Source organism: Larus michahellis, chromosome 2 (assembly GCF_964199755.1).
Source record: "Larus michahellis chromosome 2, bLarMic1.1, whole genome shotgun sequence".
Classification (NCBI taxonomy): Eukaryota; Metazoa; Chordata; class Aves; order Charadriiformes; family Laridae; genus Larus; species Larus michahellis.
Window position 1 is genome coordinate 157,815,245 of NC_133897.1, and position 16,823 is coordinate 157,832,067.

The 16,823-nt window shown below is 40.7% G+C and overlaps 1 long non-coding RNA gene across 4 annotated transcripts in view; it reads left to right on the plus strand.

Moving 5' to 3' along the window:
* The window catches only part of LOC141739817 (uncharacterized), a 53,984-nt gene extending 37,770 nt beyond the window's left edge, over window positions 1-16,214 (plus strand). For 3 of the 4 annotated variants that reach the window (XR_012585795.1, XR_012585798.1, XR_012585797.1), the window contains 2 exons: window positions 6,109-14,782; window positions 15,946-16,214. This is a non-coding gene — a long non-coding RNA (uncharacterized LOC141739817). The remainder of the gene's footprint in view (window positions 1-6,108; window positions 14,783-15,945) is intronic. The other variant, XR_012585796.1, reaches the window with a different exon arrangement.
* The last annotated feature ends 609 nt before the right edge of the window (window positions 16,215-16,823 follow it).

Below are 16,823 nucleotides of genomic sequence, written 5' to 3' on the forward strand. Positions count from 1 at the left end.
CAGAGGTTAAAAAAGTTTGCACAAAACCAAAGGTGACTCTTTTGACCATTCAAAAACAGATATAAAAGCTAGAGAGTGTACAGACAGAGTTTCTTGTGTTAGAAATTCCCTCGGGTCTTAATGTGTCGCAACAACACTATGAGGATGGTATGAAGGAACTTTTATTTCATTTTGAAGTGGATACTTAGATCCAGAAAGGTGTCACGTTGGTGAATTCCAGTTGAAACTGGCTACACCTAAGAGCCTGAATATATTTGAAAGCTTGGAGTGGAAAGACTTGTGTACCAGAAGCCTGCAGAAGACTACAGGTGCTCCACCTGTGTCTCCCAAAAGACACCTCACACCTAATTGATTTCTCTTTTACTTCTGCTAGTAGTAGTAGAAAATTGTGCTTAGTATGGTCAGTTTTCAAAATGCTTGCTTGACTAAAATTAATTAGATATCACAGCACCCTTACTGTTCTCTGTTTATTAGCTAGTAAACTGAAAGGAGGGACTGAAATGACTTTGCCAAAGCCACACACCAAGTCAAGATTAGAACTTGTATTTCCGCATTCTCAATTTTTTGCTGTAACAGTCTGATTATACTGCCGGTAGTTTATCACCTTGCCAGTGCAGTATTGCTCCCCTAGGTCTCCTTCCTAATAGCGGTTAACTTTCAGACCGTGTTAAATGCTCACTGGAAATGTGGATGAGGAGGATTGGCCAAAACTGTTACTTTGGCTTTTTTTACAGAGTTTTTAAACCTAACATAATTTTTTTATCCTGCGGATGCCTAGAGCTAGGCACCATTATACACTCAAATTAAGGTAGACCTGATTTCTTCAGATTAAAGTACCATAATGCTTATTTAAATCAACAGAGGAATTGTTGGTGAGCATCCCTGAAAAACAAAACACTTTTATTTAGCTGTCTGAAGGTGGGCACTTTAAAACTCATGACCTGACTTTTAAGTGATAAGACTCATTATCAAGTGAGAAAATAGTTTTCTAAACAGTATGTTTCAGAGTAGTGCTGGGAGATTTTATCTTTTTAAAGAAGAAAAGACAGATTTCCAATATGTCGTGTCATGTTCTTAAATCTAGTGAACTAAGAATAAATGTGAGTGTTTTTTTCTTAGATGAATTTAGTTTGTCCCTAGACTTGGTAGGCAATACAGGATGCCTGTTCTTATGAGAACAACGAATATATCTGAGAATAACTCTTTTAGACGCAATGAGGCCATTTGTTAACACCTTCCCCAGAAAACTGCTGTAATCTTTATCAGTTATGGGGACTGGCTTTCGTTGTATTGAGATGACCCACTCCTAATACAGCAGTTCAGTAGAAAGGAAGCAAACACATGAAGGTAATGGAAGTTCAAATGCATGATTACAGCTCCCATGTGCTAATGAAGAAGAAAGGTAATGCTAAATGAAAAAACAAGGATTACCTGGGGCCAAATGGAAGGTTTCTGCCCTGTATCTGCTTAGGAAAGCCAACAACTAGCAACTCAAATCTTTAAGGCAGAAGCAGTGCTATAATATCATAGGTGGGCCCTCAACTGTGATGGCTTGACAAGGAAAGAATAAGCACTCTTAAAGTCATTAAAGAAAATCCTAATAAAATTCTCACACACCTTAAGTCTGTGGGATGACAGCATTAAATGTCATCCTTTTGCCTCCTGCTGTCAGGATGTCCTGACCTGACAGATTGCCTTTCACAAAACATCAGATTAAGGATGTGCTTTTCACTTGTGTTCCAGTTTTTTTCCAGAGGCAGTTATGAGAAAAGGAGATTTTTGTATGTGTTTGTCTGTCCCAACCAGCCCAGACACTATTGCTGAAAATGAGTAAAAAATGAGTAAAAGTACGGTCACGTCCATCAGGCAATTAGTCATGAAAAAAATCAGGGACAGTGCCGAGGGACAACTGCACAAAATCCGCTGGTACCAGCGGCAGCAAGGGGGGACAGTCACAGGACTTCAGACCTGGTGTGAAAAATGGGTCACCGACACCAAACCTGGGGCTGAGACAGCTGTCGGGCAAGAGACCAAAGGGGTTGGGGAAGGAGGGACTCGCACCCACGAACACCATTCCAGGCTTTGCAGGAATGAAAAAGAGCTTATGCCGTGTTATTTTTTATTCTGTAGTACTTTTCTCCTGTGTACAGGACCACATGAACTCTCTGCATTGCTAACTCTTCCTTCCTCTGGGCTACAGAAGGTCAGATGTGCGTAAGAGAGATTACACCGGTGGTCGGACCTCTCCCCTCTGTCTCAGCTGCAGTGAATCTCCCCGTCAGTGGTGGCATCCTGGTGATGTGCTGGTGGCTCCCGTCAGCCCCAGGGACCGCTCTGTGCGCGGAGGCAGCAGGAGGCATGAGCGACAGCCCTTCTGGCTAATCTCAAACCAGGGACAGGGGCTGCCACGCCAATTTCATGATGTCAAAAAGAGATTTTGTCAAAGACGATGAGGATCTGGGATAAAACCTGCCCCATTTCACTATAATACCTGACCAAAGCCAGCCCAGCAGAGCACACAGGCTCGCTGGGGTGCATTTACTGGTGCAAGTAACACCTTTTCCATTAGCGCACCCTTCCACAGGCGTGAATAGGGGAGATGCTGTCCACCACAATCCAGCTTTTTCCGTCACCCCCTTGTAAGCAGCATCCCAACTATAAACCCAGCTATAAGCGCAGCATATAAAGCAGCCCTGTAATTACAGTGACTTAGTGGTCCTTTGCAGCGTGAATACAATCAATTGCTGGCACACAGTGATATATCCCCAGTGCATGCACAGTGAGGCAGGAGACTGCAGTACGTGGCAGCAGATTGTGTCTGCCCCAAGTATATTTACTTCCCTTTTTGAAAGCATCTTCCTGCCTGGGATGATGGCTAGTGAGATCTTTGTACCCTCCATTACAGAAATGAGTTATTTCTCAGCATTATCGAAATACTGGACAAAAAAAAAGGAAAATCTAATTAGCTAAAGGTTCCTTCCTCTGCCCTGTGTTTTAAATAATCTTGCACAAAGGGATTTTAATTGTTTTCCCAGCTCTTGCTAATACAGTCTGATTAGATATGAAAGCAGCAAATTCAGTGATTAGATATACCAGTATTTTAAATGAAATCACATCAGTATCTGTGCATCCCTTTCAGGCTTACTTACTGTCATACCTAAATAGGCTGGATACGGCAGGCAAATGAGCATCTAGGTAATATTTCACACAGGAGGTCCCATTCTAAGGGGTCTGCTTATTCAGTGAGGCATCAGAACTGGATATTTGACTTTTTGTGGCCTATCAAAATGTGCCAGGCTAAAAATTTTGAGCTAAAACTAAGCACAGTTCCATGTTACCCATGGACCTGGACAAGTGGAAAATCTGTCCCATTGCTTTTTCAGGCCTTGCAAAAAGTTGCTTATGAAAGAGCTCCTGGCAAAGAATTGTTCGCAGGAATTGGAAAATAACTTCAAACATAAAATAAATCGGACACAATAGAAATCTCTCTGCATTCACTCAGTGAATACAATGCATCATTTCTGAGGGAAACTTGCTTTAGCCAGAAGTGTCTGCCCAAGTGCTGGCTCTGCCAGGTAGCAATATCATTGCCCCAGTCCAATAGCTGGGTGCCCAGGGCATTTTTTTAGATGCTGGGAGATGTGTATTCAATTTCAAATCCACTGACGAGTACTGTCAGGGCTGACAGTGTTCTTTTTGGCTTCAAACCGGTCCAGATGCATTGCAGCCCCAGCAGCATCTCCAGCTGTGTCACAGCCAGCTGGAGCAGGCAGCAGCTGGACAAGTTCCCATGTGGTCCTTGAATAACCTGTGGGCTGGTTTCAACGTGCTGGCTTGAAATGGCTAGGTGTGTTACGGTTCACTTACAGCATAAATGGGAACTTACGCTCTTTTACTGGGATGTTGAGGAGTTTTACCAAAAAATCAGGATTGCCTCTTATTTTGTCAGGATGTTTGGCAGCTCTGCTTGCAGCAGCTGGCCCCTAGGCTTTGGCCCCTAATAGGCTACTCAGAAGTGCCCAGACTCTACTAAAATCTAGGCCATCCGTTCCTGCCATTGGCTTCTTCTGTCCAACCTGCCCTTCAAGGCCATTGTAGCATTATTTCCAGATTATTATAATTCCCCAAATCTAAGTCTACTTTTCTTAAAATTAGCTATAATTATTTCAGTTGGTTCAGAGAAACTTCACCAAGGTAACAGAACTAAGATAATTTGAATAAGCAGGTTTCTCATTTGCAAACTAACCTCTCCTTCCTTTGACTATCACTTCACTAAAGTGAATCAATGACTTTTGACTCCCATCACCACAAATATTCCATTTTTAAGCCAACCACATTTATTATGTCTATTTAAGCACCAAGCACATATTTACCTGAAGCCAATGGCACTTTCTGCTTATTGTGAATACTAGTGTGCAGAGAAAAAATAAAGGAGACTGATCTCAAGCTTAGAAAATCCAGCCACGAGGAAACAAATTATTTCATGGAGGGCTATCTGATCTCTCAAGAAATAAATGCTATATCTCTTCATTCTGCTTTTGTCTCCATGCCTGGTGCTCATGCCATTTATAAGGTGAACTCTCTATTTCTATACATGACTAGGATTTTGTATTCCTTATTTCTGATGTCTTATTACAAGGTGCCAGTTAAAATTCTCTTAAAAATCAGAAACTCATCCCATATGTGACCTTTCTTTATATTCAATAACAAAGACACCTGCCGTTCCACCTTGTCATCTAGACATTTGTCACTGTCAGACTGGGATTCCATGAAGGTTTTAATTTTCTTTGAAACACTGCCCTTCTCACTTTTGCAGTGAACCAGTGCCTTGAGAGGCCAGCGTGGGCTATTGACACCTTCACAGTCACCATGGATCAAAATTGTAAATGTTTTTTGAAAATCAAATACTGAATCAAATACCGCAGCCATCTCATGAAATTCTCCCTCCTTGGGAGAAAATCTACTGATCTTTCAAAAAGTGGAGAGCCAAATCCTCTTCTTGAGTAAATCAAGAGATCTATCAGCTCAACAGGAGTTACTAGGTGGAATTTTCTGGCCAGCATTATGCAGGAGGTCAGACTAGGATGGCCCAATAGGCTTTTTTCACCTTAAAACTGCTGTCTCTGTCAGGCATTTCAGTGGAATCACCTGACATTACATCAGTTGAGGTTCTGACCCATTTCTTTCTTTCATCCTTTTTTTCTGAGGCAGGAATGTTTCTATGCCTGTAACTCCATTTAGTAACCTTGATTTTTTTCCCTTCTTGGAGGAAAAAGGAAAGTTCCCCATACTCACATACACTAAGTTTAATTATTCTCCAAAGATCAGTAGGTTTTTGAAAGGGGAAAGGAACAGATAAATGAAAAGGTCACAAATTTATCCTGTATTGGCTCTCATGAATGCACACACTGTGCCTAACATCTTCTAGAAACGCTCATTGTATACTCAGTTTAGTATCTTACACATATTTTGTCTCAGCATTTCTTTTATTCAGATTATCATATTATTCTGTTCTCAGTGACAAAACTGTGTGATCTTGAAATGGTTTATAATAGGATACTTAGATTTCTTTTTAACATGCTTAAATATTTTGAGTGCACTAAGAATTCTGAATCAAGCAGTGGCGAGGCTAACACAGTTATTTGCAAAACATTTGAAAATAACTTCTTCACTCTGTAAACCTCCAGAGACAAACACATGCACATAAAAAGTAAAAAAAAAATTGAATAAAATTGAAGTGAACATTTAAAAATAGAATTTAAGATTAAAAAAAGTTAATGCTATGGTTATTCCCTAAATGAATAGCACAAATTCGGCAAAGTCAGAGTTAAAGTTGAATGTAAAAGAAGTGGAAGGAATAGTGATGCACAGTTAAGGCACCCACACAATCTTAATGTGTGTCAGTGTAATAAGATAAACATGCATTAAAATAAATCTCCTTACATTTTGACCCCAATTTGTACTAATTTGACTTATCGGACATCGTAATTTTTCCCCCTTTTTTTTTCCTATTCATTATGTCATTTCAAGGTAGAATTAAAATTATTTTGACAACTTATTTGCAAAAAGTCTGATTCACCATGTTTAATTTATTTTTTTTTGCGTCAGAGTAACATGGTTCAACAAGCCCAAAGAGTAGATGAGAAGTCACCGAAAGAAAAATACAACTGTATGAAGCAAAGAGCAGAGAACGGAGATGAACACGTGATGCTATGCCCTGATCAGCTTCCTCTTGTCTTCTCTTCCTGTGATAACAAAATTAAACACCCTTATGGATGCTGGTCAGAGATAACCTAAATATCTTCATCATCATCTAGTAATTAAGAAATCCATTGCTAGTATATGAGGTATGCATAAAATGCTTATTAAATTTAAATTTTTACTGCTTAAGTACTGACTAGCGGATTGTCATTTAGGTAGTTTGCAACCTCAGAATCAAAGTAAATAACTTAATTAAATATTATATTACAGCCTTTGGGAGACATTACCTACATTTGGAGCAGAAAGGGGAAAAAAGTTTGAACATATTAATGAGCAGGTGCAAAGATTTATGCCTTCACTAAAAGAAACAGTTAACACTGCAATGATCAGATAAATCCTTTTTTATCTACAAGCATTAAGAACAGGACATATGCATCCATTGTATTTAAATTTTCAATAACTCTTGGCATATTTCAGCTTTACTCATGCAAAAGCCTTGTCTTCTCGCTGTATTGTAAACGTCAAGGTATGGTTTTTAGCCAGTTGCCACCTGTTGAACAGTAACACACACCATTTATTTGGACTATATTGCAAAAAATGCTGCAGTTCAGCTCACAGGTAAGTTAGAATTATGTTAAACAAATTCTTTGTGCTTCCCTGGCTGCTTTTGCATCAGTGATTCAACAGCAATTTGTGTTTCTACCAGCTAAACAAAATTTTTGTTACCAGGTGCAATATGTCCAGTTTGGGCTCATAAATAGTAAGTTTCTGGATGGTAACATATATAATTTTTTTACCAGTTAGAGAGCTGATTCTTCTTTTTCAAGTCAGTTTTGGAATTAATTTGGTACCAAAACCATTATTTAGTATGAGTAAATTCTCTGAGCATATAGATTGCTGTTCAGAATTCAGTGTTCTTATTAGAATGCATGGAGCCTCTTTCTTTCCGGGCTAAAATAGAAACATAAATATTTGCATCATAAATCTCAACAGTGTAGTTGCAAACTTATTTTTTTCCTTAAATCATATGAATGCGTAGGATGTCACATCTTATTCCCAGGCCTTATTTTAATTCTTTGACTGCGTTGAGCGTTTCAGTTTTGTGAGTTAAACTTAAGTAACTATACAATAACTGAATTCTCATTGGTGACCAACTGTGTTGGTTGTTTAGTAGCAACAACAGCAACTGCCCAAAAAAGGGAAGCTTAGACCATGATTCTTCTTCTACCCCCCTGCCACTTTCATTCAGTTCCTATTCTTTTCTTAAGAAATATATCCCCTCTGGCCTGAAAACCTATTCTCCGTGTCCTCTGGTTTGAATATTGCAGGTGCCCTGAAAATAAATTAGTTTAAGGAGAAAAAAAACCCCCACAAATAAACAACTCCAGAATCATTGATACCATAGTCAAGCATCTCTTGCTATTTTACCTCAGAGGCCCTTTTTAATTTTTAATAAGCTTACTGCTGTTCCTGGTCTTTTGGACTACAGTGCCATTAGTGAAGAAAAATGCCATTTGGCACTTAAAGGAATGTAAGGAATAACAAACAAAGAAATGGCCTTTTATAAAATAACTGTAAGGCTTTCCAGCATAACACTGGAAAATAATTTGCAAAACCATTTTTCCTGCTCCTTAAAGAACCTAAGTGGAAATTTTCTGAGAGTGCACTGCACACTGAATTTTGAATGTATATAAATGTGCATTTTTCATGTATAACTCTTCATTTGCCAACCTGTCTCTGTGCTACAATACTAAGATACTATTTAATTCTAGATAGGTAGCACAGAAAAAAATTCTCTCTCTTGTTTTAGTTTCAACTCAACTGCAAACATCTGTCATGAGTAATGACCATGATCTAGGGCTTCTCATGATGTGAATGAACAGTTTTGCTGTTAATATTATAATGATTCACTTTTAGATAGCTCTTTGTATCCCTGATGATCCACTATGAAATCAGTAGACACAAGTCTGTAGTTTCAAAGACAGGTATTACCAAAACATGGGTGAATAATTCTGCATATGAGCCAAGAAGAAATATTTTTAGGAAGGCAGAAAGGAGAACATTTATTCTTTTGTGTGGAGGTAGTGCTTAGGCATTCCTGTTGTGATCAGGTATCTGAGCGTAATATGAAAATGAAGAATAAAGAGTTGTTATTTGCCCCAGAACACTTACCGTGTAAAAACGGCCCTCACGGCCTTCACCAGCTTCCCTGTGGAAGGGAAAAACTTACTCCTGAGACATGGAGAGCTTGATATAAAATGGGAATACATCATCTCCCTCTGTTAATTCCAAGAGATATAAACATGCTATCTAAGAACCATTATTTTACTAATTCTTATCATCATTTAAGTACAGTAATTGCAGAACCTTTTATCTTATTCAAGTCATTCTCTTCCTTCTCAATACTCTGATTTATCTAATGTACCCTGCTGCCAGCAGCACTGAGGGATTTAACCTAAAGGATATTTAGACATGAGATATAACTTCTGTTAGGAACTTCAGGTCTGACACTGAAATAACTTGGAAAGTCACTTTACCTATCAATTTTCTCACCCATTATCTGTCTTTAGAGAGTAAGGTTTGTGGTTTCTTAGTGTGCGAGGGTGATATGTGAAACTGGTAAGCAAAACTCCAGGCTCAGTGCAACCTTCGTCTTAGGTGGGATCAAAAATACCCATTATCATTCCACTTACTACCAATGAGACATGCAGTGAAAACTCTGTGTGCCAATAAACACAGAGGCCAATACTTTCACAGTGGTCTTGAAATTATAGCAACAGCAGCATTATAGCAACGCATAAACGAGGCGCATCTAGAATTTCAAGGCATCTTGAATTTCAAGAGTGCCATCGTCTGCACTTGAGAGTAATTTAAATTTAAATCATGTTTAATTTCTTACATTGTTTCCCTTTCATCTGCGTTGGAAAAACTGTACTGTGTCTGAGAGTATACACTACGTGGCAGGGTAGTGACGAATGTTGATCCATCCAATAGATTTGTGAAGGGCTCTGGGTTTGCCAGCCCAAGTGCCAACAGTATTTCAGTGGAAGCCTTGAATTTGCACATCGTGTTTGTGTGCTTTATTTGTGCTGTTGCGTGGGTTTGGTACCCACAATAGTAATCTCCTCACAGTTGGTATCTTCTAGTGATCTGCAAACGCTACTTCATTGATGATCACTGACAGCATCTTTCTTTGCCTGCAAAGCCTCCCGGGTTTGGGTACCAGTTTTCTTTTGTTGTTGTTGAAACATATTTTGCTCCCACCTCCCTCACATTGACTATGTAGAGAGGCACATCTGCTTTTGTTTATTATGCCATTCATGTCAGCTGTGTTTTGCTGTACATTTTCTTTCCTTGGCTACCTCCCAGCTTTTGTGTTCACAAAGGGGAGTAGAACAGAACCTCCATTGAGCCAATTACCACCCTGTCTTGGGGACTCAGCCGGGAGATCAGCTGCAGTGCATGGAGCATTGTATAATCCTGAGAAATGTCATCCATTCCTTCTCCAGGACAGAAGAAATTGCCAGTACAATGAGTAAGTGTTTTAGCAGACACCAGAATATTCTGAAGTCAATTTCTTGTCTGACTTTTCCCAGTTCCTGTCGTGAAGTGTAAAAAGATAAATTCCTATAAAAATTATTCAGGCCTCTTCAGGTGACTGTCAGTGGGATCATCTCAGCGCCTGTCCAAAGCAGGAATGTATTAACTATACACTCGGGTAAGTTCCTGGTCCACAGAGAACAAACAGTGCTGCATCGCTTGGGGTTACATTTATCTGCTGAACTTTTTCACCACACAGTACTTTTCCAATTTTCTCAGAACGCGGGTAAAAGATGTCCTACAGCCATGATACCTTCAGGTGTGACTGCTCTCAGGCACCACAAGCTTGCAGGATCAAGTCTGGTTTGCACATAGGTGGCTCTCCACAGAGAATATGGTGGCAATGACTCACTACCTGCCGCTCTTGGCACCCACACAGCATGTCATGTTCAAACGGGCATGAGCAGATGCTGCCCAGCAGAAAGGAGAAGAGGGGAGGGCTCTAAAGTGACTCGTAGTGCTGGACTCCTGCCCCGTTGACCCACCCCATGACATCTCCCCGGTGCATGACAGGGCTGGCCACGATGGGTCCTACCACCCAGGCACTGCACCCAACCCCTGAAGCTTCAGAGTCAAGTTGTGTCACTGTTACAGCGTGCTCATCCAAAACCTGCTTCTTACAGATGCAACTAGACTGGTTTTTAGAAAAATCATGTTCCATGCACTAGTCTTTGCTGCAGGAAAAGGAGAGTGGTACTTTACACCCTACTGACCCTCTATCAGACAAGGCCAATGTCATTTTTCAAGCACATGCTTGTGCAATGCTGCCAGGCCAAAGCTTGCCCAGTGTTCGAATGGCCTAAATGCGGAAGTTAGAAATGTTAAAAACCTGATGTCAAACAGTGGAAGGATATGCATTTTAAATGGACTACTAACAGCTTAATAGGGGATAGCAGCCCTTTACAGATGTGAACATGTAAAATTATACCTGGAGGATTACAGCTGTAACCAGCTGGATCTGTAGCAGTATAAAAAACCTGAATTTTCATTTCACATTGTCAGTTTATAGGAACCATGTATGCACGCATTTGACCGTGTGTCTGCCTGTACCCATCTTCAAAAAGTGGAGGTGTCTTTTTCCAGCCATTGCTCACAACATAGCCAGGTAGTTGTCTGGGTTATGTGTGTGCCTGCAAAACCCGCACCACGGTATTCAGTTGTGCCAACAAAAAGAAAATGTGGAGCTCACACCAGGAATCTGATGGAACACGAAAACTTCACATAAACTCACGTTATTTTAGATTTCAGGTAGTTTGAATTTCATACATATTGTAAAAAAAAACCAAAATCATCCTCTAATACTTAGTCAACATTCTTATTAAATGTCTTTCTACCAAAACGGTTTGAACTTTTTGTGGCTACAGTTAGAAATGCTGATGTGTCTTTAATAACAAGTGTCCAGACATCAAGGATTTTAACATCAGACGATCCCATGTCATGTAACACCCTGTTCATAGCGCCTTACCTTCTTTATGTTTTGTGAGCCACACAAGGCACTGCACTGGTATCCCTATGGTCTCCAGTGTACAGAAGTCAGCACAAAAGATGTGGTAAACCACAAACATTAAACGTACACAGACATACCCCAGAGATGCAATGGCTCACAGCTGGGCAGCAGCACCAAGTAGGATTAGGAGGTTTCACACAAGGTTCAAAAAGTTCAGCAAATCTGGCTGTAGAGAACAGAGGGGAAAAAAAACCTGCTGCACATGATGTTTCTGTTCCAGACAATGACTGTAATTATAATTATGAATAAGCCATAGGTAAATGCATAACATCTCCCCAACTACTTAGAAAGTATCCCGCAACAGGGATTTCACATTAGAATCAAAAAGTGCAGGTACAAGTAATAAAGATGATTTTATCAGCGGGAATGCTATTTCCTGTTAGGTACTTACAGCATCTCCACAACATTAATCCCAGCCTATTGACAGGGTCCACTCTACAATAAAATCAGCAGCTTGGCAATTAGAAAAAAAAAAAATGCTGTGTTGGCTTGCAAAGAAAATGTGATTTGTGAAGCTCTCAAGGTTTCAGTCCAGGAGTTTTGTTCTAAATGTGCTGCCTCCAACACTTTGAAACCTCAGATGAAAACAAAGTGCTCCTCTAATGTGACATGTCATTTTGCATAGTGTTCTGTTGGGTCCATTGCTCTTATTATTGTCTTTCTAGGAATAATACCAGTGCCTGCTTGAGATTTGGAAGATTAGCATTAACAGGATAGAAAAGAAGAGGGCAGCTGTTTCATGATGGCATTTAGATAGATGAACTGTCTGCTGCCTAATCCACGTATCATCTACATACCCCATCAGCATAAGGCAACCTGGTAAAGAAGTTTATGTGAGAAAAACCCTCCAAATCTTGGTGTGTCTACTTATCATGCTCCATCTCCCACAGACAGAGAAAAATTACTGTGGTGTATTTCCACTAGCCATACTGACAGCTTTCTTCAACCTCTTGCTGTAGGATAAAATTTAGTTCTAAAACTGCAGCGTCTACACTCATGTTTAATAAATTCTGTAATAGTAAATTCTCAGGTTTGTGAGGCAGAGAAAAGGCTTTTCTGGTTAAGCATTCACACTTTGGGGTACTTATTTCTAATGACTCATAGGAGCTTGTGAGATTCTCTTGTTGTGATAGGCATAGTCACAATAATTGTGATACCAGATTGTGATAGCTGTGAAAGGCTCCCTGGGGAGTCAAGAGCTCAAGTACGATTTAATTTCAGTTGGGTCTGTAAATCTCAGGAGAGCTCTATAATCTCAGTCTATCTGTTATGAATTTATCATGAAGTCTGCTGTCTCTCGCTTATCACTATTGTCAAGTGTGATCAAGTTCTCTAGACAAAAAGCATCTTGTGATCGAGTAATGCTCAGATTTTGTTGCAGTTGTGGGTTTTTTTTTTTGTTTTTCTGTTTGTCTTAACGAAACCATTTCAATAGAAAACTTTAAGCAACCATAGGGGAAAAATGTAACGAGGTCTGATGTCAAACAGCGTAAACAAGATTATTTAGGGCAAAGTAAAGGTCAGAAAGGAATGGAACGATAGGAGTTTTCATTCAAGTGGAAAACTCTTAATTATACAGCAGATTTCCAGGAAAGGAGACTGGAAGCTATTATAATTTCTTTGCATTCAGTGCTTCAGGTCCTGTACCAGCCCAACATTGCCACGCTTTATATCTTTTCGGGATATAGAATTTCACCTGCAGAGAAAGCATGTAACCTGGATTGACTAAAGTGTGGGGTTGTGCACAGACATCACTCATTCCTTCTTAATTCCTTGCAGCCTTTTTGCGAGAACTGCGGCACTTCAAAAACCCCTGTATCACTCTTAAAATCCCCAGCCCTCTTCCTTTTCACTACTTAATCAAGGGGAAAGAATATACTAATGAGTAAGAATTGTGAGCCTAATGAGTAAGAATTGTGTTTTGCTTTTGGTAATGATTCGTTTACTTGCAGCATGTTATTCAGCCATTGCACGGCTTTGTACACAGGGCTCCCGGCATGGAAAAAACCTGGTAAACAAGGCAAACAAAACCAGGCTTCATGCTGTGTGGAAACCAGCTTGTTTATCTTGGTACACTTAGTAGATATTTTCTTTAAAGCATACCTTTGGTTTAACAAGATTTAAAATTCTGCATATTATGACAGTCTCCTCTCATTCCTTGTGCTTTTGTTAAATTTTAAGAAGTTGCTTGAATAATGCATGATATCATATGAAGCACAGAGTAAATTTGTTAATCAATGAGTATGAAATTAGAGATGAAAACAAGATAAAAACCTTTTCAGTCCTGTACTCCATATCCCTGTCGGAAGGTGTTTTTTTTCCCTGTAATCATCAGCACTTTGTTCCGTTCCCTTTTCAATGCAGGATGCAGTGGGAATTTCATAATTGCATTTGTGGGAATAAATTGGAATTTATTTTTCATACAAAACTTGTATTTTCCCATGTTGTTTGTACAGTATTTAAATTAGATCTCTTTTGGATATGCCTCCACATATGACATTTCATGCAGCTTATTCTGTAGAAGTGTGTCCACTCTTCCATTGGCACTAAATCCCTCCAAACGCAATCTGAATCTGCTATTTATAGTTCAGAAATCTGTGTGAGTTTTGCTTCTACATACTGAGATCTGCTAAATAATTAAAACTTAAAATGCGCTTCAAAGAAGCCTTTTTGAATCACATCTGTTACTTCTTGTAGGAATCTTGCCTCGCAGATGTTACTTTTTTTTTCTTGTTTCTTTTAGGGTGCTAATGACATCTTAATCCTATTCCAGTTTCCGTCAATAAAGCAAATCTTCATTACGAGCTTGTCAAGTCGCGGGAGGACAATGATTACAAGAGGCCAGAAGCGGCAGATCCTCTGCCCCCAACTTCCGGTGGAAGTCCCGCCCCTGCCAGCTGTCAGTGGCCCACTTGCCCCAGAAGTCCCGCCTCTCCCAGTCCCGTGCCCCATTTACACCACCTCTTTACATCTTTCCCCTGGGGAGGGGGTGCCATTTTGCAAAACATCGTGACCCACATGTTCTCAGACTGCCCTCTCATTGGCGGGTAAGACCAGCTGCCCTTTCCGTTTTACCTGGAAGTACATCAGAACAGGAAGCTCCTGCCCACGACATACATGGAAGCCACCATTTTTGACAATGTCTTCCTCCACGTGTTTTCATGCTGCTCTGTGACTGGCTGGCTGCTATCTTTTAAACCCATCATACCCACACGATCTCAGAGCACCCTCTGATTGACGGTTTCCTTTGGATCAAGAAGTGGTCATATTTAATTTTATTTTTTTTTTTTATGTTTATGCATAAAGACACAAGCAACACCATCCATGAATATGGAAAACCAGAATAAAATGGCATCTTCAGAAGAACGGATGTGTGAGGTTGATAAGGAAAAGGCCCAAAGGGTTTCCCAAGAGAGACCACGCGAACCAGAAGAACTGGCTAATTGTCCCGTGAATTGGACACGGTATTTTGAGGTAAGTTTCATGCAGAGAGGGCAGGTGGTGGTGGGAGCTCCCTTTGCCACAGCTCTGTCAGAGCATACAGCTACCTGTAAGACAGAGGTGCCGGCTGATGCTATTTGAGTTTCCTTGCCTTTGAGTTGATGACCTCATAGGAAGTTTCACGAGCTCTGGTGGAATGACCAAGGAGGGAGAAGGCAGAAGTGTGCTGGGATCTGTTCACGTTCCTGCCCAGGCCTCCTGCAGCTCAAGAAAGAACGGGTGTAGAAGGAAAAGTGGAAGTGGTGTTTGAGGGGAAGATAAAGGTTGCAGAAGCCTGATGAGCGATCAACATCACTCATACTCTTTGGCTGGCCATTCTGTGGGAAAGTTGGCCCTGACCTCTGCTGAATGCCTCCCCATACTGCTGGGGCACCACCTTCTCATACAGCCCCTGACCACCCATAGCACATCCTGCTTCTGCCAAAATACTGTCCCCCTGCTGGGTCCTCCCTTTCTGCCCCAGACAGGCCCACACTGTCCGAAGGTATGCCCCTTCCCCGGGCCAGAACCCCAGTCCCACAGAGCTGGGCCTTCTCCTTCATCCTCTGTCACAGAGACACCAATCTGAAGTGGGTTCCAGTGGAAAGGCGAGTGGACAGGGTGGACTGGGTGGTTATTTTGAAACCAGCCTGAGAAAAGTGACTTCAAGTTCAGGCTTTGCTGCAGATTTCTTGTATGTCGTCTGGGTGTCCCTCTGGTCCCAACAACATCCCTGCAGGTTAGCTGAGGGAGTACTGGTCCATGTGACTTTATAGAATCATAGAATCATAGAATCATTTAGGTTGGAAAAGACCCTTGGGATAATCAAGGCCAACCGTCAACCCCACTCTACAAAGTTCTCCCCTACACCATATCCCCTAACACCACATCTAAATGACTCTTCCACAGAGAGGTTTTTACATGGGTATCCATTTGGAAAGCCTATTCCCACAGCACACAGACCACCTCTAAGTACTTGAATGTGGGAAAGCATGTGCATAATTCAGGCCTCTATTTACCTCTGGGCCCAGTCGCCAGCACTCCTTTGTGAACCAAATATACCAGTTTACTTGATGTAGGCTGGCTCCTTGCACCTGGCAGCAGAACAGCGTAGGTCCCTGCTGCCGTTGATTTTTTTTCTGTTCTTTTATTTGCAGGCCATCCATCTTTCACCCATCACTTGGGTATTTGCATGGAGCGGACACTGGAGAGACGTCCAGCCTTTACTGGTGAAAGTTTCTGGAATTTTTGCCAGACCTCAACATTCATTTCTGCAATTCTGCATCAGTCCTGGGTCTGTCTGAGTTGCTTTATTCTGTGCTGCTGTAGTAAGCACCAGAGGCTGCAGAGGTTGCATAAACTATGATGTGCAAACATATTTTTGTGACCAACACGAGAAAAGTACCGAAATAAAAAATATTTTCTGCTTCATTTTAAAGACAATCCTCCCCTGTCCTTGTGTCTGTCTCATCCACACTCGACTAAACATTCCCTATATAAAAGAATGTGTCATAACAATTTATTGAAAGTGTCTACCACATTGCAAATTTTAATCTTTTATGAGATCTTTGGATTCTACTGAAGTGGTGATTTTATATTATTTGTAGATCCTTATCTCAGGAGATAATGCAGCTCAATACACTAAACAAGAAATATCCCTTGTAACACTAGTCGGTGGCCTGCAGCTCTGTATGTCAGATGAGGACAGCAAAGCTGCCAAGTGTGATGCAATTCTACCATGAAAAAGGCATCCGGTATTTCAATTGGGCAGGTTAAAGTTGTGGTCAGCCCTATGATTGTCAATCTGGGGAAGCTGGGGGAGGGAAGATTTAACATTCTTTAAGAGGCACTGAAAAAGATGAAACTGCCATAGAAAAATCCAAGAAGAACTTTGGGACTTTATTTCCATTTCTCCCAAATGGATGAGATAAAAAATTGGCTTAATTCAGGGAGTTTAAGCAAAAGGGTAAAAGTAATTATTGAAACAAAAACTGTCATCAGTTCCAGCAGAACAGAGCATCTGCTCAAGATGGAT